The sequence below is a fragment of the Paramormyrops kingsleyae genome, chromosome 1 (genome assembly GCF_048594095.1).
Source record: "Paramormyrops kingsleyae isolate MSU_618 chromosome 1, PKINGS_0.4, whole genome shotgun sequence".
Lineage (NCBI taxonomy): Eukaryota > Metazoa > Chordata > Actinopteri > Osteoglossiformes > Mormyridae > Paramormyrops > Paramormyrops kingsleyae.
This window is the reverse complement of record NC_132797.1, coordinates 64,064,932-64,092,464: the sequence shown is the minus strand read 5'-3', so window position 1 is coordinate 64,092,464 and position 27,533 is coordinate 64,064,932. Positions and strand designations below refer to the sequence as shown.

General features: G+C 41.4%; 1 protein-coding gene and 1 long non-coding RNA gene across 2 annotated transcripts in view; one reads left to right on the top strand and one right to left on the bottom strand.

Annotated features, from left to right (window-relative positions):
• Window positions 1-2,215: 2,215 nt before the first annotated feature.
• LOC111849469 (uncharacterized) lies at window positions 2,216-9,591 on the bottom strand. The gene is made up of 3 exons (XR_002839535.2): window positions 9,543-9,591; window positions 2,409-2,494; window positions 2,216-2,233 (listed from the first exon to the last, which is right to left on the bottom strand). It is a non-coding gene; the product is annotated as an uncharacterized lncRNA (long non-coding RNA).
• A 6,461-nt stretch (window positions 9,592-16,052) lies between these two features.
• Window positions 16,053-27,533, top strand: part of LOC111849468 (alpha-1,6-mannosylglycoprotein 6-beta-N-acetylglucosaminyltransferase A-like) — a 53,077-nt gene continuing 41,596 nt past the window's right edge. Inside the window, exon 1 of the mRNA XM_023822342.2 lies at window positions 16,053-16,200. The gene's annotated coding sequence lies outside the window, so the exon portion shown is untranslated. The remainder of the gene's footprint in view (window positions 16,201-27,533) is intronic.

Genomic DNA, 27,533 nt, shown 5'->3' with positions numbered 1-27,533 from the left:
TCACAATCGACTGGAAGACTGCTAATGATGAAGTGATGAACATTATCCATTAATCATCTCACCATCCAATTAGAGATGCGCCGTAATTGACTGATCGATGGGTCAGCCAGCTCTAGTTTACAAAATTAATTAATCTTAACCACAGCGATGCGAAAGCAATCCTCCGTATCCCTGGGGGCCTGTTAATGAAACGCAGCATGGAACAGCTCAGAACATTCCGAGTTTCAGTGTGAAATGTTCAGAAGTCTGTCCCTGCAGACAAAATGATGCAAAAACATACATAAAAACGCAGATCACTTTGTATATAAACACATTCATCTCCATTTTAATAGGCCATTTAAATCTTACACTTGGCCCTTCTCCCAGCATTCAGGAAGAAAGCGGTAAGGATTTTATCGCAGACACACTCTTTTCCACATAGTATGTTAAGATTATTATCACCAGTTGAGCATAATAAGCCATGAGAGAAGCCTCAGGTGCTTAAAATAACAAAAATGTCCTCAAGTGGACGGCAATCTTACAAATCACGACCACGCAAGTCATGACCACATAACTGGGATGCTGCTTCACCTGCAGGCATCAGGTTTCCCACCAGTCTCCACAAAATAGACAAGAATTAGTTTTCTCCCACCTGCACACTTAGATATGTCTGGCTGTATGATCGGCCAATTGTTTTACCTGTGTGGAGCATGTAATCATATTGGCTGACTCCCTCCCTTTTCTGAACTTATATTAAAGATGTCTTTCCAATCTGCAGGAGTCATCTTAGCGGTAGGTTGTGTGTAGACTGCCATAAAATTAAAATAGTATATTGTATATGAAGTTTTTTTCTACATACAAAATTTTGCTACGGTAATTTATCTGCTAGTTTATGGGAGCTGTGCAACTTTCATATTTTCCTCCCTTATGCTACAGCACACAAAATTTCCTTATTACAAGCTGCAGACACCAATCTGAATATTGCTACTTATGCCACATGATTGGACCGATTTCACATTTTCCAGTGTCATTCATGCTCATCTGGATAGCTGTTTGATTTAAGGGCCATACATCTGAGGTTCTGGCCGAGTCAGATCATGGCAGTGAGATGGTTGAGGGGGTCTGATTGGCTGTGGGGAGGCTGGTTGATCGGTGGGTTGGTGCCGGGTTCCGTTACGGCTAAGCATGAACTGGGACCCACTTTCCAAAGCTCCCGGTGGATAGCATCAGGCAGGCTTGGGTCTCAGAAGCCTGTAGGGTTCTAATGATGTCATTACTATGGAAGGAAAGCTCACCACTGCTAAGCCTTAGCCTGGGGCCACCCCCCCAACCAGTGCCATCGAATTTATGAAGCTGCATCGTGTCCCGATTCTCAGCAGACTAATTAATGCCTTTTTGCTTTTTCACATTCAAAAGATGTGCTTCTGTCTGGAAAGACGCCCGGGCAGCAAATTATTTACACCTGCAAAACCTAAGTAATGTGATTTTCTATCTAAATAAATGATAATTAATCAGCAAGAGCTCCGGGGAACAGAGTACAGCTGTGAATGGCGATGCTTTTCTCCCTGTATTACATATCGGGCTGTTCCAGGGTGTTAATGGGACTTGGGGAACATCTTGGATCTGGAGGGTGAACACGACGCTGGGACCTGGAGAAGAGGGAAAAGGGGGGTTTGCCAGGGACAGGGGTGACGTGTCGCAAAAAGAACGCATAGAAAAATTTAAAACTGGAATGTGAGACCGGGACAGAAAAAGAAGAGTCACTTTGGGAATACAGGTTGTGGCTAGTATCAGAACTTCTGTTAAGTTTGGGTGGTGTGTGGCTCAGAAAGTTAGGACATCATGCCTGTGATCAGGAGGGTGCTGGTTCAAATCCCAGTGTCATTAGAGTGACTTCACAGCAGGGCCCTTGAACAAGGCTCTTAAACCCCAATTGATCTGTCGACAGTCTGGTTCATCTTTCTAAAGAAAAACAAAGCATATTGTTTAGATACAAGCATATACTAAATAAATAAATAAAATGTAAATGAACACTGCAGCATAAATACCACTGTGAAGGAAGGTTTGGTGGAACAAATTATGCTGATTTCTGAAAAAGCTGGTTCCTCCAAACCTCCATGAAAGCAAACGTACCTTTATGTCTTTCTGTTGCTCCAAACAGAATATAGCGGCACACCTGGTAAGGACATGTAAGTCTGGGAACCCTTAGGAAGAGTGTTTCACCTGCTCCATCCTGCTCTGATCTCCGGCACCACTGTTCAACCCACACCGAAGAAGAAAATTACAGCTGCAGGTAAATATGACGAATGATGTCTGACTCCCCCGAGATGTCTATGGCACAAAGGATGTGGGACAATTGGCGAGAAGCCATGTGGCAGTTTATAAAGTTATAATGATAAGAAGAAAGTGGAATAATCTCTTTCATTCACCTTCCCACACTTCACACTGGGCCAAGATGATCCAAGAAATCATCTGTGCGCTTCAGTATGCTTCAATTTGTGTCTTGGTCACCCATCTGTGCAAAATTGTTCAATGGTTGTAAGAAGCAGAGGCAGGAAAAACACAGTTTACAGAGCCGATACGACGAGGCTCTGAGGTGCATGGTTTGAGCCGTAACGTTTAAGGTGGCATTTGCAGATCTTACCTAGTGGTATAGAAATTCATACAATGTTTGTTCTATAGCAGAAACAATAGAAATAAAAGCCTTACCCTGACATGTGGCCTGTTTGTAGCCAGGCACTGCCCACTCACTGGTGTTTCACTGCTCTACAGTGATGTCTACTACCACCACCTACAGGACTGTGGGTGGAACTGAGTGTGTTATCATGCTTGGTGAAGTGTGTAGAGTCTTAAGTATCAGGGTGTCACACATTTGAAGAGGTGTTTACTGGTCTTCACCCCTTCCGAGTCATCATTGATGCAGTGTTTCAAGGCTTTCTGAGGGATTAAAGAAATTGCCATCTTATAAAACTCACAATCGTGACAACCATTTAGCAGACCGTAACGAGATAACATTAATTCATAATGTCATAATGAAGATTTGAGGAAAGGGCTTAGTCTTCGAAAAAAGAACAAAAAGGAGATAATGAACACAAAAAAGTTTTAGTAAAAAGTTTTCTGGGAGCCTTTTTCCTGGGTTTTTAAATGACGCCTCCGAACTCAGTGTGCTGCCGTCCCTGTATTCTTTGTCACTATGTCATTTTATGTGCCTCTGTTAGTCGTCCTTGGTGGCTGGAAAAGGATGATTTGTACTCCTGACAGATTTCCTCTCTGGAGAAGAAGCTTAGACCTCTGTAATGTGACCAGAATCAGAACTTCTAGAACAGCAGTAGGAACAGAGTGTTAACCAGCATCCAGTATGGACTACAGTCTCCACGGAGGCTTGGTAAGATGCATTTATTTATGACTGTGGTATCCTTTTTCTCTCAGTCATGAGTTGTTTTCATTTGGCTACTTACCAGAATCTTGAAACTCTTCTGCTTTGTCCATTGAGAACTTTAACCCAATTCACAGTCACACCCTCTGCTCCACAAGTCCCCCCCCCCCCCCCCAACTCATGACAGTTACCCCACCCTCACTCTCCTTGCTGCTTGGTTCATGAGGTACATTTGGTGTTCACATTCCAGAATGTTCAGTTCCTTAGGCTCCACAGACACACCTCGACAAGTCAGAAACCTTCCCCTAACACACACACACACACACACACACACACAAACACAAAACACAAGCAAAATACATTCTTTAACAGAAACCTGCTGGTGAAAGAATAAAAAAGCTCCATAATTCCTTCTCAAGAGGCCAAGACCTGCACTTAATGTTCTCTCTGTACAACAGCTCAACATAATCAAAATAAACTTTCAATTGCTACGTCCTGTTTCAGGCCATCTGAACTTATTCATTGAAAAGTTTGCAGTTGCTGGTACATTAATCATAGTTATTGTCATGGGTAAAGCAAGTACATATAACCTGAGACCACAAAACCACAGTCTAAAGCCATAGGTAACCCAGTTAGGCAGTTCATATATGATATTACTATCAAAATAAATTTGTCTCTCCTTCTTCAGTTTTATGTTTGCATTTCTTACTCAACTGAAGCGGGAAGCACTGGAGTTTCACTCATTAACCTTGGCTGCCCTTTGAGATTGGTTTACATTCATTTTGCTTAATACCACACTATAGCTTTTAATTCCAACATGAAATGCATGTTCACTGTCAGAGACATTGCTTTCACAGTAATTGTGTTCTCTCTTCAGGTATCATCCTGTGAAACTGCTCATATCACAGCTGGGTTTGAGTGAAAGTAGGCTTTGTGAGGTTTGAAAGCTTCTACCACTGTTGATTTGTTGGTCTTTGAATGTTCCATGGGGTTTGAATAAAACTGATCTTAATTTGTAAGCATGCCTGCTCTGTTCATCTGCTCCAACTGATATCTGTATGGTTGAGTAACTGACGTGCAATGGACTGGCATCCTGTCCCAGGTATATCCCAGCCTTGCTCCCCTGCTCCAGACTTCCCTGTGATCCTGACCAGGATGGATGGATGTATGGATGCATAGATGGATGGATAAATCAATACAGATTCATCCTGATGCTGTCAAGCCAGTCTCCACTTTGTTTCCATCCATCCATCCATCCATCCATTCTCTGCCACTTATCTGGGGTCGGGTCACGGGGGCAGCAGTCTAAGCAGGGATGCCCAGGCCTCCCTCTCGCCAGTCACCTCCTCCAGCTCCTCCGGGGGAATACCAAGGCGTTCCCAGGCCAGCCGAGAAATATAATTTCTGGAGCATGTCCTGGGTCTGCCCCGGGGCCTCCTCCCGGTTGAATATGCCCAAGACACCGCTATCTATGAGGCATCCTAGATAGATGCCCAAACCACCTTAGCCGGGTCCTTTCAATGCAGGGGAGCAGTGGCTCTCCTTTGAGCCCCTCCCGAATGTCCGAGCTCCTCACCCCATCTCTAAGGCTGAGCCCAGACACCCTACGGAGGAAACTCATTTTTGCCACTTGCCTGCGATCTCATCCTTTCGGTCACTACCCAGAGCTCATGACCACAGATGAGGGTAGGAACATAGATTGACTGGTAAATCAAAAGCTTCGCCTTCCAGCTCATTAGTCTCTTCGCCATGATAGAACCTTTGTAAGTCGTCCAGAGCCTCCCGACTTGAGAACAGTGCCTCGGATGGACTCGGCATCAACTTAAGCTTCAGAGTTAAGAAATGTGAGCAGAAAAAGGAGGGAAAATAGCAGCCTCTCTCATTTTGCACAGTCCTGGTCTCAGCCCTCTCCTAAGGACCTAAGGAGCCCCTGTGTAGCCTTTCCCACGTATAAATCTTTATCCAGTCGGGCTTCAAAGCATGACTCTTCCAATTGGACGCAGACATGAGTAAAACCCCCCATAACGAACCCCCATCAACTTACGATATAAGCAGATGAAAACCGGCACCCATTGTCTTTCCCGTGAGCATAATCGGATGGATTATCTACGCTTTCTGTTTCCTGGGCATCCATCTTTGCAGATGCTTTTATCTGGCCTTAAAAGCCTGCCTGAAACACAGTAGTGGGTAGGCTGTGCTTTGCAGTAGATGTAAGCTCGGATTTCCAAGCCCCGTTATGTTATTGACCTGTGACCAGGTTTAGGACTAGATGGATGGAAACATGAATGGATGGATGGGTGGATGAAGGCTGTTACCGATTCACTGCTAGGGTTGATGGCACCATAACTGGAGCCTTACTGTGTGACTAAATTTAATTATGGACCAAGAAAATTGTGCAGATTTGTGAGTTGAGTCTTTGATATTAATCCTTACCTGGGACTGCAGTCACTCATCCAAAAACTCATATCTCAGATGACTGGGTGGTTTTCTGGCTACTATTTGGTTCTGGTGTCTTGCAGCATTGAGCAGAACCTTCCAGACATACGATACAGATGCTGGTGCCCTTAAATACAAACTCCTAAAAACTGATCATAGGGAAAATGAGATTTTAATACCCATGATCACTGCCTGATTTGAAACAACAGGAAGTGACAGAGTAACCGGCAGGAAGGTGGGTTAACCAGTAAAAGACCAACAGCGTTAAGTAAATCTGCCTTACCCGTAGGTTTCAACACACAATTTCTACGTTCATTAAAAACTTATTTTTGGTCTTCATGCCGCCTCTTATGGTATTTTTCTTATTTGTATGTTGACAAGCTCCCTGTTCAATAAATTGGAAGTAAATCATGCAAAAAAAAAGAGCAGTATGGGCTTTAGCTGAACTTGAGGGTTGCCATGGTGAGAGATCATCAGCCCCTGGTCTGTAGGCAATCCGTTAATGAGGCCTGACTAACCCTCATCAGTGTCAGTACCATTACGGTTACTTTGATGGTAGATAAGAGAGTGAGTATTGTTAGCATAGCTGGGCTAGGCTAGGATAACTCAATCACTGATTTTCTATCGACATAGGGCTCCTCTCCATTTTGCCTTTTATTTTTCTTCTTCTTCAATAGACCCTTTTATTCCATTCATCCCCATCATCTTGTGCCTTTGTACAAGCCTACAGCCATCTGCCACCACAATGACACAACAAAGAAGCTCCCTGCACCTGTGACAGGCGAACAGAGGGTCTTCCATGTGTAAAGTTGCCCACCCCCAGCTTCTATTCAAGCATGTCTATGTCAATTGAATCATAAGATGTAATAGGGCCTAATCCAGGTTCAGAAGAAATGTGGGTCTGTATCCTCGCATTGAAACCATTCGAGTGAGTTCAGCTGATGACAGCACACGGAGAGGAACGCTGTAAAAGGGGAGAACATAAGACTCTGAGTTACAGGTGCCCTAAAAATGTGGAAACATAATTGGGTTGGTGCTGGTTGGGGGCCCAATTTGATATGCTTTCACAGGGCCTAAAGCATCAGGCAGCACCTGTGCATACTACGTCCTACAACTATCATAGCATTCTCAACAGCAAGACTGAGCATTTAGCAAAACACTCTAACCTGATAAGTCTTACTGTCTAATAGCAATTGCTTCGCTCTAAAGTATTTGCCTGCGTCAGAAGAAAATCAATTAGACTGTGTGGTGGTAGCTGAGCGGACGCTGTTTAATGGAAGGGGATTTGGCCAGAAAAATCAGTATGAGAATGGACAAAATAATTTAATTTCAGGCTTGGAAGAAAAAAAAAAACAAGCAATAAATGTCCATACACCAAATTCAAATTAATCCATGGAATTACAAAGAAGAAAAAAAAATCCAAAATTTAGGAAATTCGAAAATCAGGAAAACTTACAAAATACCACAAAATTCTCAATCTGCTAGCCTCTAAAATGCAGAGGACAAGTCACAACACTTGCAGAGCCTCTGTGCTCACACGCAACATAACAATCAAGACTCTGACATAAGACTAGACAAGCAAACATATAGCAGGTGGTCAGCACCATTTACAAACCATGGTGAACACATAAAAATCAATTAACCCCTACACAACAAGAGAGACTAAGACAAAAGCACACGCTCTTACATATGCAAATAAGCAGATTTAATAAATAAGTACAAAAACAGCCCATCCTAGTAGCACAGGAAAAGACACAATACAGAGGTGGTTTGATCAAGGCCACCTCTGTCACCCCCCTGGCCATAACCAGCATGGACTAGGCCAATTAGGTCCGGAACCAAATAATAATTCTTCGCTTCCTGATGGCAGCCTTTTGCTGCCGGGCAGACGCTGCCAGACCGAAGACCAGAACAACACTCACTGCACAAACGGTAATCATTTTATGCACAAACATCTCTTTTGCGCTCAAGTTCACGTCCCTACCTAAGCACAATAAATGTCCACAGCATAACAAAATAATCTTGTGTTTTCTTTTCATGACATGTACATTACATTTATTAAAACACCAGTCCAATGTTTACTCAATAATGTTAGATGCAAATGCAAAAGTCCATGTACACGTGTATGTGTGTGCGCGCATTTATGTGTAAAACAGTCTCCATGAAAGCCTTCCCTGTGCGGTCACTCCATGACCATCACAGACTGACAACAACCAGGTGTGCATGCTTTGCTTATTTTTCTCAGAAATATGACTTTTTCCTTTGCTGAGAAATGAGGGCTTATTGGAATAAACTGAAAACACTTATTATCCTTCACAGTGAAATAAACAAAATTCCATCTGCTTTTTCCTTATAAGGAGTTGGTCGGGTGTTTAACTGGAGGTAATAGTAGTGATTCCAGAGAGCAGTTACTGAATGTATTTGAGTGACTCACATGTTCAGCACTCAAAAACAGGAAGCATTCAGGCATATAAACATCTGTTATTCAGGGCGATAAATGCTTTCATGACTATAATTATGGTACACAGGGTAAAAGAGTGGGGGAGGGGGGGTGGTGGTATATTAATGTTTGTTATGGAAACAAGCTTCCAAATTTCATGCTTGTCTAGATAATTTGAGGCATGTGAACATTGTGAAGTTGTGATGTTTGTGCTCTCCTAGCAACCCTGCCTTAGAATGTGAATGAGCAATATGATGGATGACAGTCCATCATACTGGATTCATATTGTCCATCATATTGCTCATTCACATTCTAAGGCAGGGTTTCTGGAGGGCCAGTCTGTAACACAGTTTGCAGATTTCCCTGTGCAAACACACCATAATCACCTAATTACCAGGTTTAGCATGTGTATTTGAGTAGGGAAATCTAAAAACTGTGTTGCAAACTGCCCCCCCCCCAGGGCTAGAATTGAGGAACCCAGTTGTAACACCTATTCAGAGAGACTAGTTCAAGTAATCCAGATGTGTACTACAGTAGTAAGTCAAAGAACCCGCCAGAAATCTCAATGGCACTTGCACTTTACCTATAATACTCAACAAAAGCTGCTAAAATTTCCATTGGGGCCCAACATACTTTTCATTATGCTGGTTATATTTCAATTTTGTGGACAGAATGCTCTATATTGTATATTGTTGCACTGTTTTGTGCTGTTTTTTGTCCTTTGCACATTGTATTGTATCTTGTTCTATGTTGTATGTTGCACTGCAGTCCAGGGAGGAACGTTGTCTCATCTCGCTATGTATGTGCACACAGCTGCTGATGACAACAAAGTACCTTGAAAAAAAGTCACATAAACATTAGGAGAACCTGCAATCTTGGCACACACAGAACTCCAGCAAACCTGGAGGTTTGCAGAGCCACTGACTGGGCCGTACACATTGGCCTCTACACATTTTTTGTAAGAAGTGCATCTGCATTTTTAAAAATGAACATCACTAAGTAATTCAGATTGACATGGTACTTATTTTTAAATGTGCTCTGGAGCTGTTTCTTTCAGGCACTTTGATGGGCATTATAATAGTAACACTGGATAGAAGTGAAAATTAAATCCGTGCACCCCCTAGCACTGTGACAGTGCTCTGCAATGAATCAATTTCATCCCAGGCAAGAAATTTGTCTTTTTTTCCCCAGACAGAATAATTAAACAATGTGATTATAGGATCTTACAGTGTCAGCAAATGTCTGGAGAGCAGACCATAGTGTTTGAGCTCTGTGATGGAATATTAGATGTACACTTTTTCCTGGACGCACCTTGTCTTGAAGGAATCATGCACCATTGACATCAAATGTCAAAGCTGTTCACAAACAGCTGTTTTCACGTCTGATGGCATTGAGGTAAATCTGCTCCAGGAGAGTATAGGGAAATTAACAGACTGTCCACCCTTTAAGGTCCCCCTGGCCCCAAATTGTGAGGAAAGTGCTGGAAACTTTGCTTACAGAAGGTTGTACTCCACTGGAAGGCAGAGCTGCAACAGTCACCTGACAACATTTTCATGATGCTCCAGTTGCTTCATACCAAAAGAAAAAAAAAATCAGGCTTAATGATGCAGCTGATGTCATTTACCAATTTCAGCCTTAGCAATAGGATTTCCCCAAATTCTGTAGCCCCCTCATGTTCCCAATGTCAGTCTCATTGGATGTTTATCTTTGTCTGTGGTAGAGGTACCTAAGTACCAGTCTCGGCTGGTATAGACACACACACACAATCAAGTGTTCAAAGGGCTTGTTCACTGGCGCCACCTAATGATCTGACTGGCGCTGGTCTCCCATTCCGGAGAGGTATCTGCCGGTGTCCTGACATGACTCGGGGTCTTAAAAGTGGGAATGGCAGCTTTTCATTTAATGCGCTTACCGTTCGTTTTTATCACCTTTTTCCTTGAAAGGTGTATGTTTTTTAATATTGTGAGCACCTTAACGCATTCGTAATTTTCGTACGCATAAATACTACTAGAGATGGGCACAAATACATCCAAAAGTATCTTGTTTCAAATTACAAATACTTGCTCATCTAATATAGCAAAATAATACATTTTCTCACATCATCATTTTGTATTTAATAAAAAATTGTAATATAAATAAAGTAAAATAGTAATGAAATAGGAAAATAGCACACACAAACTACGTCAATGACGGACCTGGGGAAACGGACTAAATACACAAGACAAGCAGAAAATAACAGGCGACAGGTGATCACAATCGGGGTAGCACGCGTAGGTAATGAGGGGGCGTGGCACACACGAGGATCGTAGGAGCAGGTCATGACACAAGGGACCTGGCAAAACAGTCCGTTATATCCAAAGTCCGTTATATCCAGAGTTGCTGTATGCCCAGAACACAACTACAGGGCACCATTTACTCATGCCACGCCCCAGCAGACATACTTGTGGTATAGATTATTATACTGTACATGTAGTAATCCAACTTCACCTGACCAGATGCGTGACTATTAATAATCCCGACTACGTATCTGCGCTGGATATCACCGGCACACCACGCGCCTTGTAGGCGGAGCTGCATGTCCGTTAAAGCCGAACAAAACTACAGCTAAAACAGGTGTTCCGGGCAATTCAGTTTCCCTATGTTTCTCCTGTCTATCAGGAAATAATGTTTCCCCTAATATTAAAGCAAAGAGGTATGTGAAATGTCTGAAAATCAATCAGGTACATTATTACATGTGAATACAGAATTGTTATTAGTACCAAGGCCCAGAGTTGCTGTATACCTGTTTTAACAGGGGGGAACCAAATATCCTGGATGTCAGGAAATAATGTTTCTTCTAATATTTAGGCAAAGATGTATGTGAGATGTCTGAAAATCACTCAGGTACATTATTACAGTATGAGTACAGTAATACGCATAATATAGTCTTATAAGCAATACTATACCGTTTTCATAAAGAAATATCTCTATCCAGCGAATTAAATATTTTCATTTATTATCAGTAAAAACATCGAAACATCGAAAAGGCATGTGATATTTTAAAATATATGGCTTGTTTACCTGAAGAGCTTTGTAAAAACACATGAAAACAACAGCGAAACCGTGTACAAATCAGCGCGCGACAGGGGAAACATAGGGAAACTGAATTGCCCGGAACACCGACCAGCGGACCTTGTCCGTTATAGACGATATTCCATTATAAGCGAGTCCGCTATAACGGGATTTTACTGTATTTGTGTTTCTTAGCGTTGTCTCGGGAGCTATGATCGCAAATACCTCTTCTGCATGTTCTTTTAAAATGAACATTTGCAAATTATATAGGTGGCTGAAAGAGTGGGCATTTCTGAGCTGCAAAAACCATAGCCGATGCTGCGACTCTTTTTCACGATTGCTCGTTTTTATTTTTGGTTAATTTATTTCAAAGTGAATGCCTGCAAGCTAAATAGAACTATCGACGAAGGACATATTCATGTAGGCCTATGTAAATGGAAGTTTAGATTAAAAAATGTTTTCAAATAACATAATAGCTATTCTTTTCATTTTTCTTATTTTACTTTGATACTTATTTGGACAATTTAGTGAAGTACGATACCGTGTATTGTGGGGCGTGTATTCACTTTGACAGCTAGAAATGCTCGATATAATGTGCAGACATTAGAAGTGTGTGAACAAGGCGAAAAGACAACACGACTTCAATGATGTATTGTTGCTTTTTCTGGGGTCACAAGATCTTACATTAGATGTCAGAAAAAGTCACCCTTTTGCCAGAGCTGACCTGTACACCTCAGTTATGATTTTTTTTTTTTACAGAATTATAATGTCTATTTATGATAAGTCACCTGAAGTCTTTTTGACTGAGTCCCTGTTTTTTCTGGATTTTTATGGGGTCACAACATCTGACTGCAGCTATCACATACTGTGACCCCTCTGACCTACAGAAATGTCTCAATATATTCTTGGTCAGTAAACCTTTTTGTTGCGGTCTTGGCTTGGTCTTAAACATAAGTCTTGAGAAAGCAGTAATACAGCAATCAGAAAGACTTAAGGACAAGAACACAAGTTATAATTTTGTAACGATGCGTCATGTGTGTGCAGCTAGCCTAACTCATTGTTAATGAAGCCTTCCATGTATGACAAATCACAAGATGCCACTGAGCATGCCTGTTGAAATTAACTATAATGTCACTAGCAGGCTAGTAAGTTAATTCACAAGTTCTGGAGCTCAGCACTGCTCTTTGTCGATTGCTCTTTTCTCTGTCCTATAAAGACATTTAGTGAGTGATATCTGCTAGTGTATTTTACTACATACTTCACCTTAAGGCAAAGTGCAGCGATACCAAAGCAGCTTCTTCCCTTAGATTACTGGTCATTAGGGAAATGAAGTTCACAACGAGCGAGCCGGGAGCCGGGAGCCGGATCCAAAAGGATGTAAGAATGTGTCAGTGTGCCTGGGGATGACAGTTCTTAAAGTCACAGAAAATAAATAAACAAATAAAATGACATATTTTATTAAGTATTTTAAATATTTTAAATACATAAAATACAATCTCAAATCTCGCAAAATACAAATTACAAAATACTCAAAAGTAATTAAATATATATATTTTAAATACATTTAATTGAAATACTGTCCGTCTCTGAATACTATAGCATTAACCTGTGATAAATTCAACATCGCGATTTAGTACAAAACGTTGAAATGGAGTCGATTGACTAACTCATTCAATAACAAAGAAAACGCGGAGTGCCAGTTTTATATTTAGATAACTGTCTCCCTCTAGTGGTAGCTTTACTTATAAATTAAATTCTACGTTACATTAATTCATCGAGGATAGCACGATTGCCTCACTTCCCAGGGGTTTGGTGTTTGAATGTTCTATTTTGTGCAAGTTTCCTCCTACAGTCCAGAATTAAGCTGTGTTGTCTGGTGTCTAAATTGACTGTAGTTTGTGTGTTTGTGTCCTGCAATGAACTTGCACCGTACTGGCAGTGTACCCTGCATTGTGCTCTATGCTACATGGAATAGACCCATGACCTTGTCTAGGGTAAATGATGGAAGATGGATGGATCATTTCATTCATACATTTACCAGCAGAGGATCACCAATATATTACTTCAAAAATCTTAATTTAGATTACAAGTTATTTGTCACATAGTAATACTCCTCACTGGAGTCTTATAAAGTATTTAATTAAAAGAAATGTAATTAATTAAACACAGTAGAAGCATTTTTGCTTAATGTCTCAGTGAATGAACACTTTTGGTTTGATTATTCATGTGTACTGTTGGGGATATTCACATTTTTTAAAATCTGGTGTTTAAATCTGTCCCGGTAATGACAGAATGAAAATGAAGTTGCAATAAAACATTCTATTTTAAAAGCATATGCATTTTCACGTCATGTAATAAAAACTATAAATGATACTGATAACAGAACTGAGGGCAGTAAGTTGCCATAAAATTCACTTATAAAATCACAGAAGGTGCATCATAGGCCTTTACTGCATATAACCTTTTGTAAATGGAGAGGTTTGGATTGAAGGGGTGGTGGATGAAGAACACAGAAAAGAAGAGAGGAAGAACAGAGAAAAGATCAGGTGGAGAGCAAGAAGATGAGAGAATACCAGGGCAGTCTTTTACTCAAACAGAAGCAAGAACACAGGCATGTGGAGAGGGTCCACACCTTCCGGTATCTCAGCATCCTTATCTCCACTGACATCTCCTGGACAGACAACATCACAGCAATTACCAAGAAGGCTCAGCAGTGGTTACACTTCCTGAGAGTCCTCAGGAAGCACAACCTGGACTCCAACCTGCTACTGACCTTCTACCGCTCGTCCATGAAAGCCTGCTGACGTACTGTATAACAGTATGGTATCACAGTATGATATCACAGTATCGTATCACAGTACGGTATCACAGTATGGTACGGCAGCTGCACCACAGCAGACAGGGAGAGGCTTCAGAGAGTAGTAAAGGCAGCACAGAAGATCATCGGCTGCCCTCTCCCCTCCCTGATGGATATTTACCTCCCGCTGCCTCAGCAGAGCAAAAAGCATCATCAAGGACAGCTCCCACCCTGGCTCTGATCTGATTGGCCTGCTGCCCTCAGGGAGGCGCTACAGGTGCATCACAGCAAGGACAAACAGACTCAAGAACAGTTTTTTCCCAAAAGCCATAACCACCCTAAATGTACACATGCACTGACTGAACAGTAGCAACTGTGCAATATCCAGTGGCTAAATGGTATCGAGAACTGTGCAATACTGTACACTGTGCAATATGTCCCAACATAATCTTCCACATGATCATTATTACAATGTAATGCACTATATATCACATTGGTATTCATATATTTAAAACTCTATTCAGTTATTTCTAATGTATATAGTGCTACAAACTTTGCACTATTTGTTTATTGTTTGTTTATCACTTGTTTATTGTGTATTGTTTGTCGTGTGTACATGTTTGCACTGATGGTGTTGCTCTTAATCTTACTATACATGTATAGTGAAAATAAAAGGCATTCATCATTCATACATAGGGAATATCTTTAACTTTATTATTAATGTCCTGAAAAAATGAACAATAGATACCAAACAATCCAAGGCTGGTGACTATAGAAGTAATGGAAACAGAGGCAGGCTGGAGATAAAAGAGGATGTGTTAAGCAGAAGGAAGGACACTGACAGGGTACAGGAGATCATGGTGTGCGAAGAGCTTACACCGGGAATGTAATCGATCATGAACATAGTGCTGGTCAAGGAGTTGCTCCAATATAAAGAAACTCTGCAATACAGATGCATCTATCTTCCAATTATTTGTTTATCCAGTACAGGGTTTGAAACTGGAGAATTTAAACAAAATATTTTATTTATTCATAAAAAAAAACATTCTCTTCCTTAAACAATTTGACAGTTTTACAAATGAAGCTTAAACCTAAAGCAAGACTTTCATATTCCAATACTGCCTTTATCTGATTTCAAATCACACAAGTACCGTAATGTGAAGATAAAACACCATAACAACATATTGCTTGTTAAAAATGTCTTTCAAGGGGTGATTTGTTACCCTAATTGTGTCCCACTATGCAGAATACAAGTCCAGACGATAGTAAAGGCAGCAGCTTTACAAAAAAAGCTTGAACACAAACAGACATTAACGATTTACAACTTACAAACAAACACACACACACTTTTTAAAATTACATCAACCATAGTGAATTATCTGTTTCGGGCATCACTGTTTGGTGTGAAAATTCTTATGTACACTGAGATTTTGGACTGCAGAATGGGGACAAAGATAGACGCTTGAGGGCTATTGTCAGGGTGTTGTTGCCAGTGTCTGTCAGTAGGTGGCAGCCAAGGCCAATTAGTGCTTTGTGTTGCGGACCATATGTCAGTGTTTTGCTTCCTGCCAGCGAACTTTTGTTTTCAAGATCAATAGCTTGATAACCGAATATATCATGGAAAGCATTCATATTATAAAACTAATAAGTACTGAACAACAGCAGTAATAACCACCGATATAGGCGCAAGAGAACTAAGCTCTGAAAGTATTTCGACACCGAATGGATCTTCACATCCTTTTGATGTGCTTCATCTTTTGTTTCGACTGATATGTGTAAACAGTTTCAATGTATATTGATATTATTCGGCGTTACTCATATTTATGTGTTAGTACCGTTGATTTTGAAACTACTTTACCTTGCGTTCCGTACTACAGCTCGACAACTTGACAACGACCCTCCCCTCCCCTGCGCTCCTCGCTTTTCGACAAGGGCGGACATTGCGAGACGCGCCCTAAGTGCGTGCGCGCGCGCCCCCTGTGTGCAGCGACGCTCCGGAGCGCCGAGCTCATTCAGCCCGTCACTCGCGAGCCGCAGCCTCGAGGCAGCGCGTAGTCTCCTTCTTTCGCTGTCTTCTGACGGGTTGACGCTCAGGAGAATAACAAAGGAGACACGATAACGGTAAGGGCTCCCCTGATCGCTGGGGGCCTATCTTTTTTCTCCCATTTTCTTCTCGTTTCGTAAAACGGGGTAAGGCGGAATGCCGTGAGTCCTTCGTCCGTGTTCGCCGGCGGCCGTGCGAACGACAGCTGGGGTAGGGAAGTGCGCCGATTCCAGCCGAGTCTCTTCGGAGGCTGACACATGTCCAGCTTTCCTGTTTTTATTCGTGGTGTTGCGCGGGGTCACGAGTATTGCGGGTCCCGTTAGCAAGTGCGCGGCGAGGTTCATTAAAAGGACAGACTTATTGCTGTTACACTAGCGGAGGGAGGTCCGGCTGACAGGGGGACCAGTTAGCTGCCTGCCGTGTGATCCCCGGCGGGACTTGTCATCCAGGACGGCTGCGGGGGCACAAACAGGCACAAGCATCTAATAAACACCAATAAACATTAATAAATAAATCGTGAGCCCCGGAGCTATAACAAAGACTGTAAGTTTCTAAATTGTAATTAGAATAAACGTCATGAATAAAGGTGCCTCCACCGCGGGTCCGGGGGCGGTGGTAATTAGGTAAGCGGAGTTAATTGCCGCTGATTGTGTTGTGGTTCGTGTGGCTGACTCCTGACTGCCGCCGGTCCGTGTTTACTGCACATTAACGCGTTATCGTCATGGCTGACTGCCCTTCGCTCCCCAGCTGTCTAGCGGGAGTCTTGAATTCACTTCAATTTACGGGACACTTCATTAATTGCCGCCCGGCCTTGTGATCTGTCACATTAAAATTCACCCGAGATGTGAATTTTCAGCATTAATAAAGAAGTGTAATATTAGTAAATGTTAAGTTAATTTTGGACCTTCTATACTGTTGAATATTGACAGTGTTGTTGAGTATAATTCAGTTTAGTTCATTTTAATCGAGCCTGCATTTGGTTGATGGTAGGTGCTTCTTAACCAGACTTTTAAACGTGCTTGTAGTCTTGCCTTTCTCAGGGACATTATCATTCGTGTAACAGGTTGCGGGTATGGCTAGGTGACGTTAGACTCTGGAACCTTGTTTTGCAGGTATTGTCTTTTGAAATCAAGAGTAAATATAAAAATTAGTAGGAACCCCACTGTGGTGGTGGACGCGGGCTTGGGATCTCGTTCCAGTTGTACTGCATCCTGCTTAACCTGCTTTCTGTGGTCCGATTCACCGTATGCTCTGTATGCGGCTGCCAGCCTCTACGCACGCGGCCTGGTTAGCTCTGCACCTACAGCGCTATCCAGCAGTCATCGAAGTGATCTTTTGCAAGATATAGACATTTGTCTGCTAAATCCAACATCCTCAAATGAGCTAGGTGTTGCTGAAAATATTTGTTCAGCTCAGCATTACAACTGAGTAGGGTGATAGCTTATCTGTTTGGGATGATGGTATAGTGTTATCATCCACACCCTGACCTAAACGAAATAATGAACTTGATATTTTTGTGTCTTTGATCTTTGGAGCTGTTACTCAAAACACTAATATCTTTTTATTAAGATTTTGTTTTTCTCCAGCAGGAATCCTTATCAGAGCTCAGGGTGATTATTTTTATTTGGTTTTACTTAGGGTTTATGCAGGAGCACAATAAATTGAGCAATGTAGGGCAAGAGAGCAGAACAGTTTAATTAAGTATGAGAGATCACACCCTACAGTGCCATTTTTTTCTGTATATGTTCATGTCTTTTTGGTAATCTAAATGGAATCAGTTGTAGATCTACCGTATGTTTCTCATTGCTGGGGGGAGAGATCAGTTGTTTACATCATTTTCTGTAGTTTTGTCCCTATTCAATTTATTTATATATATATGCCATTTTATATATAAAATATTATATATATATATATAATTTTTTTTTAGTATTTTTCATTTTTTTGGATGGCTTAAATTGGCCTCACACCTTATTAGAGGTTATTAAATTTAGCTACAGTAGTTGCTATATGCAGGTGGAGTAATTAAAGCCATGAACAGCAGATCTCAAGTGGATAAAGGACTCCATGTTGGGTTTCTTTGTGTAGTGCTTTCCAGTTGCTGGGAGTGCAAGTACATTCCGCATGTATGTAGGCAGAAGAGGTAGAGTCTTTATCATGTGTTTTTGTGTCTTCCAGTGTATTTATTCTTTTGTTCAACCTTCTTATATGTCGTAAGTAGTTTGTCATTAATCAAGACAACTGCTAACATTATGATTTGAAAGAAAATAATTTAGGCTGTTTAAATTTCTCTTTAAAAAGTATTTTATGCATTTTTGTTTTTGAGGTGACCACTTAAGGAAAGTTGGCACTGAAAAACGAGGGGGATGGGTATTATGACGAAGTAGACTAGGCACACTCACAGGTGCTGGTGTTTGCCACGCAATCTTTTTTTGTGTAGAATCAGAATGAAATGTGCAATATAAACAGGTTCCTTTGAAATGTGGTTCTGTCCTTCTTTTGGTTGTCTGAACAACAGTAGACAAAACGTGTGGTCGTCATGCAAATTTCTGCACTGATCAATGGGAGGGATGTAAGAGATCAATGGGAGGGATGTAGAGGCTGAGAGTAAATTTAGGCTGACTAAAAAATCTTCATATTGTGGTTAAAAGTCTTTCAGAATGAGAAAAAGGCCGGTGTTCTTTTGTTCATGGATTGCTGTACTAGTATTGGACCTTTTAAAAACACGAGTTTATTCAGGTCTTGCTGAAGGCTACACAGTCCTCCCATTTAGAGAGAGAAAAAGTGCAATATTCATTTTAATATCTTAGATACTTTATTGAAAGTGTTTTTGAGAAAGGAATTACAGCTCATTAATCTGGCCTGCCATCTTTTGCAGTTGTAAAATATGTTTGTTATAAAAAATGTAGTATTCTACAAAGCAGAATTTTACAGTTAGCTGGATAACTTAAGTCGAATGTGAAAACTGTCCAATAGAAAGAGAGAGAATTGACTTTCCAGTTGGACAATCCTTACAGTTCACTTAAGTTATCTGAAAAATGAAGAAATTCTGCTTTGTGGAGCACTGCTCTGGTTATCACTATGATCAGTCCAGTGTTTTAAGTAGGGATGGGCTGATCCACATTTTTCAGTTCCAATCCGATTCCGATACAAAGCTGCCGAGACTGATACATATTCTGATACAAGAGCTCTTTTTACTTTAATATTTTAATATAATAAATGTGTACAATATATATTTATACTTTATATATTATTAGTATTTTTTAGAGCTAGTAAATACAAATGGAATTTTTTTTTTTCTCATATTACTCATGTTGTCTCACACAATTGTGCATTGTTTAGTGGGATTTTCCTTCTCTCATAACTTTGTTTTTACAAAGATTGCAAATCGCTGTGCTAGTAGTTATTAAAAGCATAAAATACTTCCAGATTGTCACCGTCTTATCTGATGTTCTTGGGATCCTCGTTCTGTGAAGGGTATGCATGTGACGTCATGGCAGGGGGACGTCACTGTGCTCACACCCACTGAGTGGCAGAAAAACCAAGAGGCAGCATTAGCGTTCAACTTGATTGCCGCAAAGGACATATCAAAAATGGGAAAGAGCTGCCCTGTGACTGATTGTACAAATTGATTTAACAAGAAATAGTAGCTATCTTTTTATAGACAAATAAGTATTGGACGTGGATCGGTCACATATGGCTGATACCCGATCTGTTTAATAGGTCTGGATTGGTTCCGATACTGATTTGAATATGTGATCGGTGCATCTCTAGTTTTAAGCTGGACTGTTTATGTTAAAGAGCTAAATTAGCCTCGCTCATAATCGAGCAAGTGTTCCGGTTATTTAGGCTGTAGTGACTGAGTTGCCGTTTGGACTGAATGGCTCCCCAGTAAAGCAAGGCCTCGTAGACCCCAGTTCTGGAGGTGCATAGATGGTCTTTCTTCTCGAATGAAGAGCTTGTTTCTGGTCCAGGTGCCTGAGCTGCCATCCTGGGGGGATTAGGAATGTAGTGCAAAGTGTGTGCTTTTCCTCAGCCTGGACGATGGTGGAGTTCATCAGCAAGCCTGTCAGGAGACAACGGAGGGCTTGTGGTGGGCTTGTTTGGCACATGGCTTCCGACCTGAGTTGCAGCTGACGTTTCTCAGCGTTTTGAAACAGGGCTTCAGCAGACATGTCCTGGGCAGAGCTTGGTGGGATAGCGAGTCTTTTACCGTACTTTGGCTTGCTTCCACCCACTTCTATTAATGTGCTGTTATAGCTTGAAAATTACATTGACCTTACCTTTGGTGCCTGACTCACAGATAAGCTACCATCACATAAGCAACGTAGCCACGTCAGGTGTCAGGAGTGAGTGAGATGTGATTGAAATTTAATTCCCTCATACATTTGCTGAATCCTGCTGTCATATTCTTGCTTCTTCCTTCCTTCCTTCCTCATCCTTGGAAATGTTGGAAATGTCATTTTTGCAATGTTCGTAGCAACAGCTGAATTAGACTGGTCCAAGGTCAGGAAGCGGTTCAGGTTGGTAGTGGCTAAGCGCTTTCTGCCCTGGGCTAAGGATGTATGTTAACTTATACAGTTGCTGTTGCAGAACGTTTTAGAAGGTTAAACAAATATTGTCTTTTAATGTCATCAAGGGAGTTTGCCCTTGATGCTGGGAGAGATGCATCCAAAAAAGTATGCATCCAAAAAACAAAACTGTCCAGCACAGTGACATCTTCGCTTGTTTCAAAAGTGGCCACAAGCCTTTTAGTACGGATCAATATGCAGTTCTATGTTGCAATGTACTTCGAATTTTAAATCTTCAAGACACGGAAAAGAATGACATATGTTTTTTTTCTTTATTCTAATAAATTGTCGACTATGTGATTCGTATGGCTTCTACGCAAGGAAATTTGGGGCGCTCTGTAAAGTCCTGGGATTTTCCCTAAAAGTGTTCACTCTGCTGCATGTTTGATACCTTGCCACTTCTGTCGCTGTGCCTGAGGGTCTCATCAAGAACGAGATGTGTGACTGGACTGCAGCCAGTGTGCACCGCAGTTGTGGATGATACTGCAGTCTCAGGAATTACCCTGAGAGAGGTTTTTATGTTTCCCGAATGGATCCTGTGAAATAATCATCTGTGTAAATGAGGATGAATTCTTTATTGAATTATAAACAAACAATAATAATCATCTAGACAGTGAAATATTTTATGTATCATATTAATAATAGCCAGTCTCGCTTCTCTTTTAATCCTAAATCACTTTATATAATTTCATTAATTCAACCACTCCACTGTGTTAGGCATGCGCCATAAGTAGGGCTGGGTGATGTGATATATCGATATTAAATCGCGCATGCGCAATTATCACCAGGGCTTCAGATGACAGGAGATGCATTTGGCCGGATGCCAGCTTTTCGGTGTTATACGGACGTTTATTTATGCCCATAATTTGGTAAGGAGATTAGTAGTATAGCTTAAATATTAATGAGATGCGTTTTGTGATACCCAAAAGTTAGTAATCTGTATAAACTTTGTTTATTAAATTGACTTTTGGGCATCAGACAATACCTCATTAATATTTTAGCTGTACTACTAATCTGCTTAACAAATGTGGGTGTAAATTAACGTCCGTATAGCACCGAAAAGCTGGCGCCTGGCCAAATGTTTTGCCTGTTATCTGAAGCCCTGGTGATTATTGCACATGCGCGATGCAGTACGATATGATGGGTACCCAGAAGTATTAATTCTTGAATGGTTAATTTGCCATAACCTGTGTTCATAAGACAATAGAAGTTGCCAGAAATAACAAACATTGAGTCATGTTTCTTAAATTATCTAAATATCCGATTCAGTTGTTCCTTTGGGCATTCATTTCCAATACTTAATTTTGATGGCACACCCTCCCCTGCCTGAGATCAGCTGTGTGCTTTGTCTATGTGTGTTCACATTTCCCTGATCTGACGTGCACAGTCTATGGGAAACCAAGATGGGCACAAGGGACACAGCAGAAAGCTGGGCAGAAAAGGCAGGGCTCTGACCCCCAGATAGATTCCTGTGAAGACCTGCTCAGACTGTGTGATGTTTAAGTAGTGTTTGGGTTCTTGGAAAAGGCAGGCCAGATTATCCCAAGATAACTTAAAATAACTTGGCTCGTGTCAATAATGCTTTCAGCTTCCATTAAACAGTAATCTGCAGGGACTGCAGTAAAACCTTTCAGAATATTGTAATCTTACATCTAAGCAGTGATATGGAAATGTTATTGGAAGGTAATCCAATATACTCAGGATGGGGACTCCTTACAGGTTCTTCTGTTAGTCGGACTTTGGCTTGATATGCAGAATTACTTTATGGCATTTATACACCTAGAGTGGTAAAGTCTGTAGTGTGGTTTAAATCTTACAGTTTAAACAGTTATAAAGCTTGCAGGACTGGCTCATGGGATAGGCAGGTAGTGGGCAAATCTGGCAAGCCCGTGCTGATTCTGATCAGGTGACATTTTGGGAAAGGTGTCCATTGTGGGCTGTGACTCAAGTAGCCCAGCTAGTCAGGTCTTCAGAAGGCCCTGTGGCCCTGTTTGTTAGAAGCTTGGGGAGGATGCAGAGAGCTGTAATGATGGTATGTTCTTTGTGATAAATGGACTGGCATAGAAATTAAAGACTCTTAATATGAAGGTCGCCAGTTCAAGTCCCAGGATTTGCTCTGCTTTGGTACCCCTTAGCACAGTACTCTGGTAAAATATCCAGCTATTTTAGTAAGTTAAAAAACATTTAATTTGCTAGCTAAATCTGTAAATGCAAATGTGGGGATATGCATTGATGTTGCCTTTTCATTTTGCTGGTTGTTGAGACCTTTTGTATTTCATCGTTTTTGCGGGCTAAATTCAAAACTCGTGTTCCATTCAACTTATGCCATTTAACCCCTGTTATTCAAACAGGCTGCTGATGTGTGGGCTGGCTATATGAGTATGGCCTGGTCTGGGTCAGTCCAAGTTTTCTAAACTTGTGTTTCAGCCACTTGTGGAGGTTGGTATCGTGAGATGCATAATAAAGGCAAACACCTCTTATATATGGAATTAAGAACTTAGATTTTTTTCGGATAACACATACAAATCTAGTATTTACATGAAATAATGATACTTTTCCACGAAGAGTCTATGTTTGTCACCTAGTATTAGGGATAGGATTAGGTCCATGTGGCCCGCATGACGTTTCTGGTTGCAGCCATCTAGTTTCCCCAGAGCTTGTCTAACTGGAAATTTGTGCAAATATTGAGAATAGATAAATATGAAACCTGGTGTGGTTGGTAACCCTCCCCTTTGTCTTTCTACATCTTTTTTTTTTTAAATATTCTTCCTTTTTTGCATTTACTTTTAATGGGCTAAAGACATCCATATGAACAAATATTTTACTTGCACACTTCAGGTTCGATATTTTGTTCAAGACTCCCGCATTTGGAACTTGAACCAGCGACTTTATAGTCCAGAATCCATGACACTTCACTGCCCGCTACAGAAAGCAGGCAGCAGGCAGCAGGTTTGTCTGGTGGGCCTGTAGCATTGGACAGCAATGTGGGCATTCATTTATTCATTTTTGGAAGCTGGAGCACCTTCTTCCTGCTCGTCCACTCAGTCACTCAGGCTGTATTTCTTGTTGACTTATCCGGCATTCGATTATCTCTCTCTGAGTCGGAACGTCATGAAAAAACGTCATGAAAAATGTCACTTCCTGTTGGAAACACGCCCCCTTTCTGACGTTGATGTCGGACAGAATTTTGTTGTCCGAGATTCCCCTGTGACATCATTTCAACTTGGCGGCTTACACAGTTAACAGTAATTCTATTTTATAAATATTTAATTGTTTAATTTGTTAAATGTATTAATAATTATAAATGTAATTGCACATGGTGGATTTAGAGAATACTATATCATGACCGTAAATGGTATCCTAGCATGCAATATCAGATTATTGTTAGTGTCTGTTGTTTGTTTGCCTCTTCAGAAAAGAATATCGCTATGGATCTACTAAAATATTATAAAGCTTTTAATGTGGTTTGTCTAGTTTGTGTTTCTTGTTTGTTTCTCTCTTGGAAAAAACAATCTCACTCCAAATCTGCTAAAATATAAAGCAACAACACACAACAGCATGTTCATGGAGGCAACCATGTTTGTTCTGAGATGTGTAGCTCGAACGGGAGATTGATCAGATGTGATGTCACGCACCTCCGAATTTACGGCTTCGGAGAGATGATCGAATGCACCATTAGGACAGACCTTTTTGAATGGGCCCAGCAAGAGGTTATAATAATCTAATAACACGTTTGTTATAATATCAAGCTAAATGTGTTTTTTTTTAAATAGTGACTAATAAAAACACACATATTTTATTGATGTAAACACTTGCCACCACAGTAAGGGTGAACAGGCAAAAAAGCAAAAAAAACTGTAATATACTGTGAAACTGCCACAATTTTAATTACCGTGATACAAAATTTTGGTTATACCGCCAAGCACTAGGACAGACCGTTTTGAAAGGGCCCAGCAAGAGGTCGATCCCTTTCTCTCAAAGGAAATAGCTGCTGAAATACAACACACTCAGAATGAGGCTCGTTTGGCAGACTGACCCAGGACAAGGACAGAAAAGCTTATGTCAGACTGTGTGTCAGGCCTACATCCTTGACTCTCAATCTTATTGCTCCAGCTGCCCTCTGGCCTCTGTTTGGCTTTCCTGAGCTCCCAGGGCCTTATCAGCTCTGTAAATACCAGAAGCTCAAAAGTTGTAGTTTTCTGGGCACCACTCCGCACCTGCCAGATGAATCGTGCTCTGTGCTCCTCTGCATGTAAATTCTCTAAAGTTGTTCTGCATGCATTTGGTAGATAAATGACGTTGAGGTGTAATATGTCTTTGTGCTGGGTCATAGTGCACTTTGGTTAACTTGTTTTCGAAACCTGACTCCATCCAGAACATGGAGGCTTTGTGTGCTTGGAATATCGATAAAGAAAACTTATTTTTACCTCCTCCCCTCTCTAGATGGTTGAAATGTGAGGACAGAGTTCTGCTGTGCTTAGCCTATTCGGTTCTAAACCTGTCCAGTCTTGCGTAGTGGGCCTCCCCCATTCCTGACTTGTCTAACATGATACTAGAACTTTAATTCCCCTTGTTCCACTGCCTTTTTTCAGGTGAAGTACCTCAAATTGTCTGGCCAAAAATAGTTCTGCAATCATGCATTCCAGTCCACTAGAGTATAGGGCTGAGTAATATGGTGTATATTAATATTTAAGATATTTGGCCTGATTCGCTAGTGGATTGTTCTTTTTTGTTATCCTGAGCCTCACAGTCAGTGGATTTCTGAGTTTCTGCTTGTACCTGTCCTGCCCTACATCAATGGTCTTGGTTGAACCTGTAGCCCCCGGTCATACACTGAAGAACAAAAAGGCACTGAAAGATTCAGTCGCTGTGGGCTGATAAGCATGGGTCTCAACATTTAATTATCTCACATTAACCTCATAAAAATTCCAGGCCTTGCTTGCGTTGGTGGTGGCTGGTGTTAGGGGTTCAGACCGGATTCAATGTTGTGAAGCTTTGATCTGCATGTACTGAATTGGAACATGGCATTTTGTGCTGTAAGCAGACTGTATGCAGGTGGAAAAAGACGGAAAACCGCATTTGATCTGCAGGTTGATTGCAGACGGAACTTGTAACATACTTGCAGGTCGGTATGAAACTGAGAAACATACTGACAAGTGTACAGATACATGTACTTCTAGCAAGCATCCTCCTTTTTTCTTGGTGTGTGAATGTTTGGTTAAATTTTTAAATGAAACACCTGCAAGCAGTTTTTATAATATTACATTATGCATTACAACTGCCCAGACCAGGGTTCACCTATTTAAGTATTAGAAAGGTGTCAGTCAGTTGATCTGATTAGTTAATATTTGTTCTAAATTATTTTATGTTAGCTATAGGAGTCCCCATTCGGTAAGTGCCGTTTCAACTATAGCAGTCCCCGTTCAGTATACAGACAGCCTGAAGGGTAGAAGCTTGTTTTCAGTCTCTTGGTTTTAGAATCCAGGCTGCAGTAGCGCCTATCTGACTGCAGCAGTGAAAAGAGGCTATTGTTGGAGTGTGTCAGATCATTTTTTGCATGTTGTCCTTGCACTGCTTCCTGTGGGTGGCTTGCAGGTAAGGGAGAGCACTACACCCGATTCAGCATTCAAGCTAATGCACCACCCTGCACAGGGCTGTACTGTCCTGCTTGGTGCGGCTCCCAAACCAGGGGGCGATGCTCCCAATCAGGATGCTTGTGGTGGTGAATGTGTATAATATTACAGGAAAGGCTTCAATATGCGCAACTTGAAGCTTTAAAATCCACCAATCTCTGTCAGTAAAGGTTTGCTGGGGGAAATGATCACTGCTTGGGGGCCATCATCAAATCCCCATCAGTGGGCTGGGCGTGTGATCTTGAAAAACCACCAACCAGAGTGTCCGGCCATTCCATAACTCAGTGAGGTTCAGGTGTCCATAAGCTTTAGATATTGGCTACCTCTTCCCTCCCTCAATGTGTAGTAACCTCCCTGGCTGAGCCATATAGGAGCTAAAACTCGCAGGTCGCAGATTTATGCACAACAATGAATTGTGGGTTTGTACTGCCATGCTCCTTTTGTCATGGGTCCAAAACTTCGGCCATGAACATGCCAGAGGGTGACTTTATTAAGGTGACCTGGTTACCACATTTGGTCATCTCACTGTGACATTTTTTGCATGGTTTCAACACCTAGAGGCTCAGTGTTATGGTTATACCTGTACTGTTGTTGTCCTTTTTTGCAGTTGAATGTTGGCAGCTCTGTTTGAGTCTCCATGATGGAAATCAGTGTTCTGTAATCTTGCTCTAGAGAAGGGGCACTAAATTGAAAGAAAAAGACAATCTAAATCTGCAACCTATCATGGCTGGCTTTATGCTGGAGGAAGAACAGGTCCTATAAAAGGCAGCTCTGACCCATTTTCGAAGGTGATGGTGTCACAGGAAGTGGAGGGCTATATGCCCCATTCCCCCTGCATGTTCGCTATTTTTCTCTTGACTGAGTGCTGGTTAGCCTAGTTAGGTCCAGTAACCCATGCATGATAAGCCATAAGAAACCTGTTATTTTTAATCGTGGACATAGCAGTGCTAATTTTTTCTGGAACCTCCTTTTTCTGCCTGCTGGGATTCAATTACCTGACGACCTAATTTTTCTAATTCTATATTCATCCAAATCATGATTCAGGTGTATCAGCTGTTTTATCCAGCATCTGTCAATCTTCTTGACCAGTTTCTCATTGCCATCTGTTGTGCAGCGCTGTCTGTCAGAGCAGTCTGCAGCGCCAGGGAAGTGGCTGCACGTTTCAGCTGGTTGGACACCGAGCCTGATTCCCTCGACATTGTGTGCAGG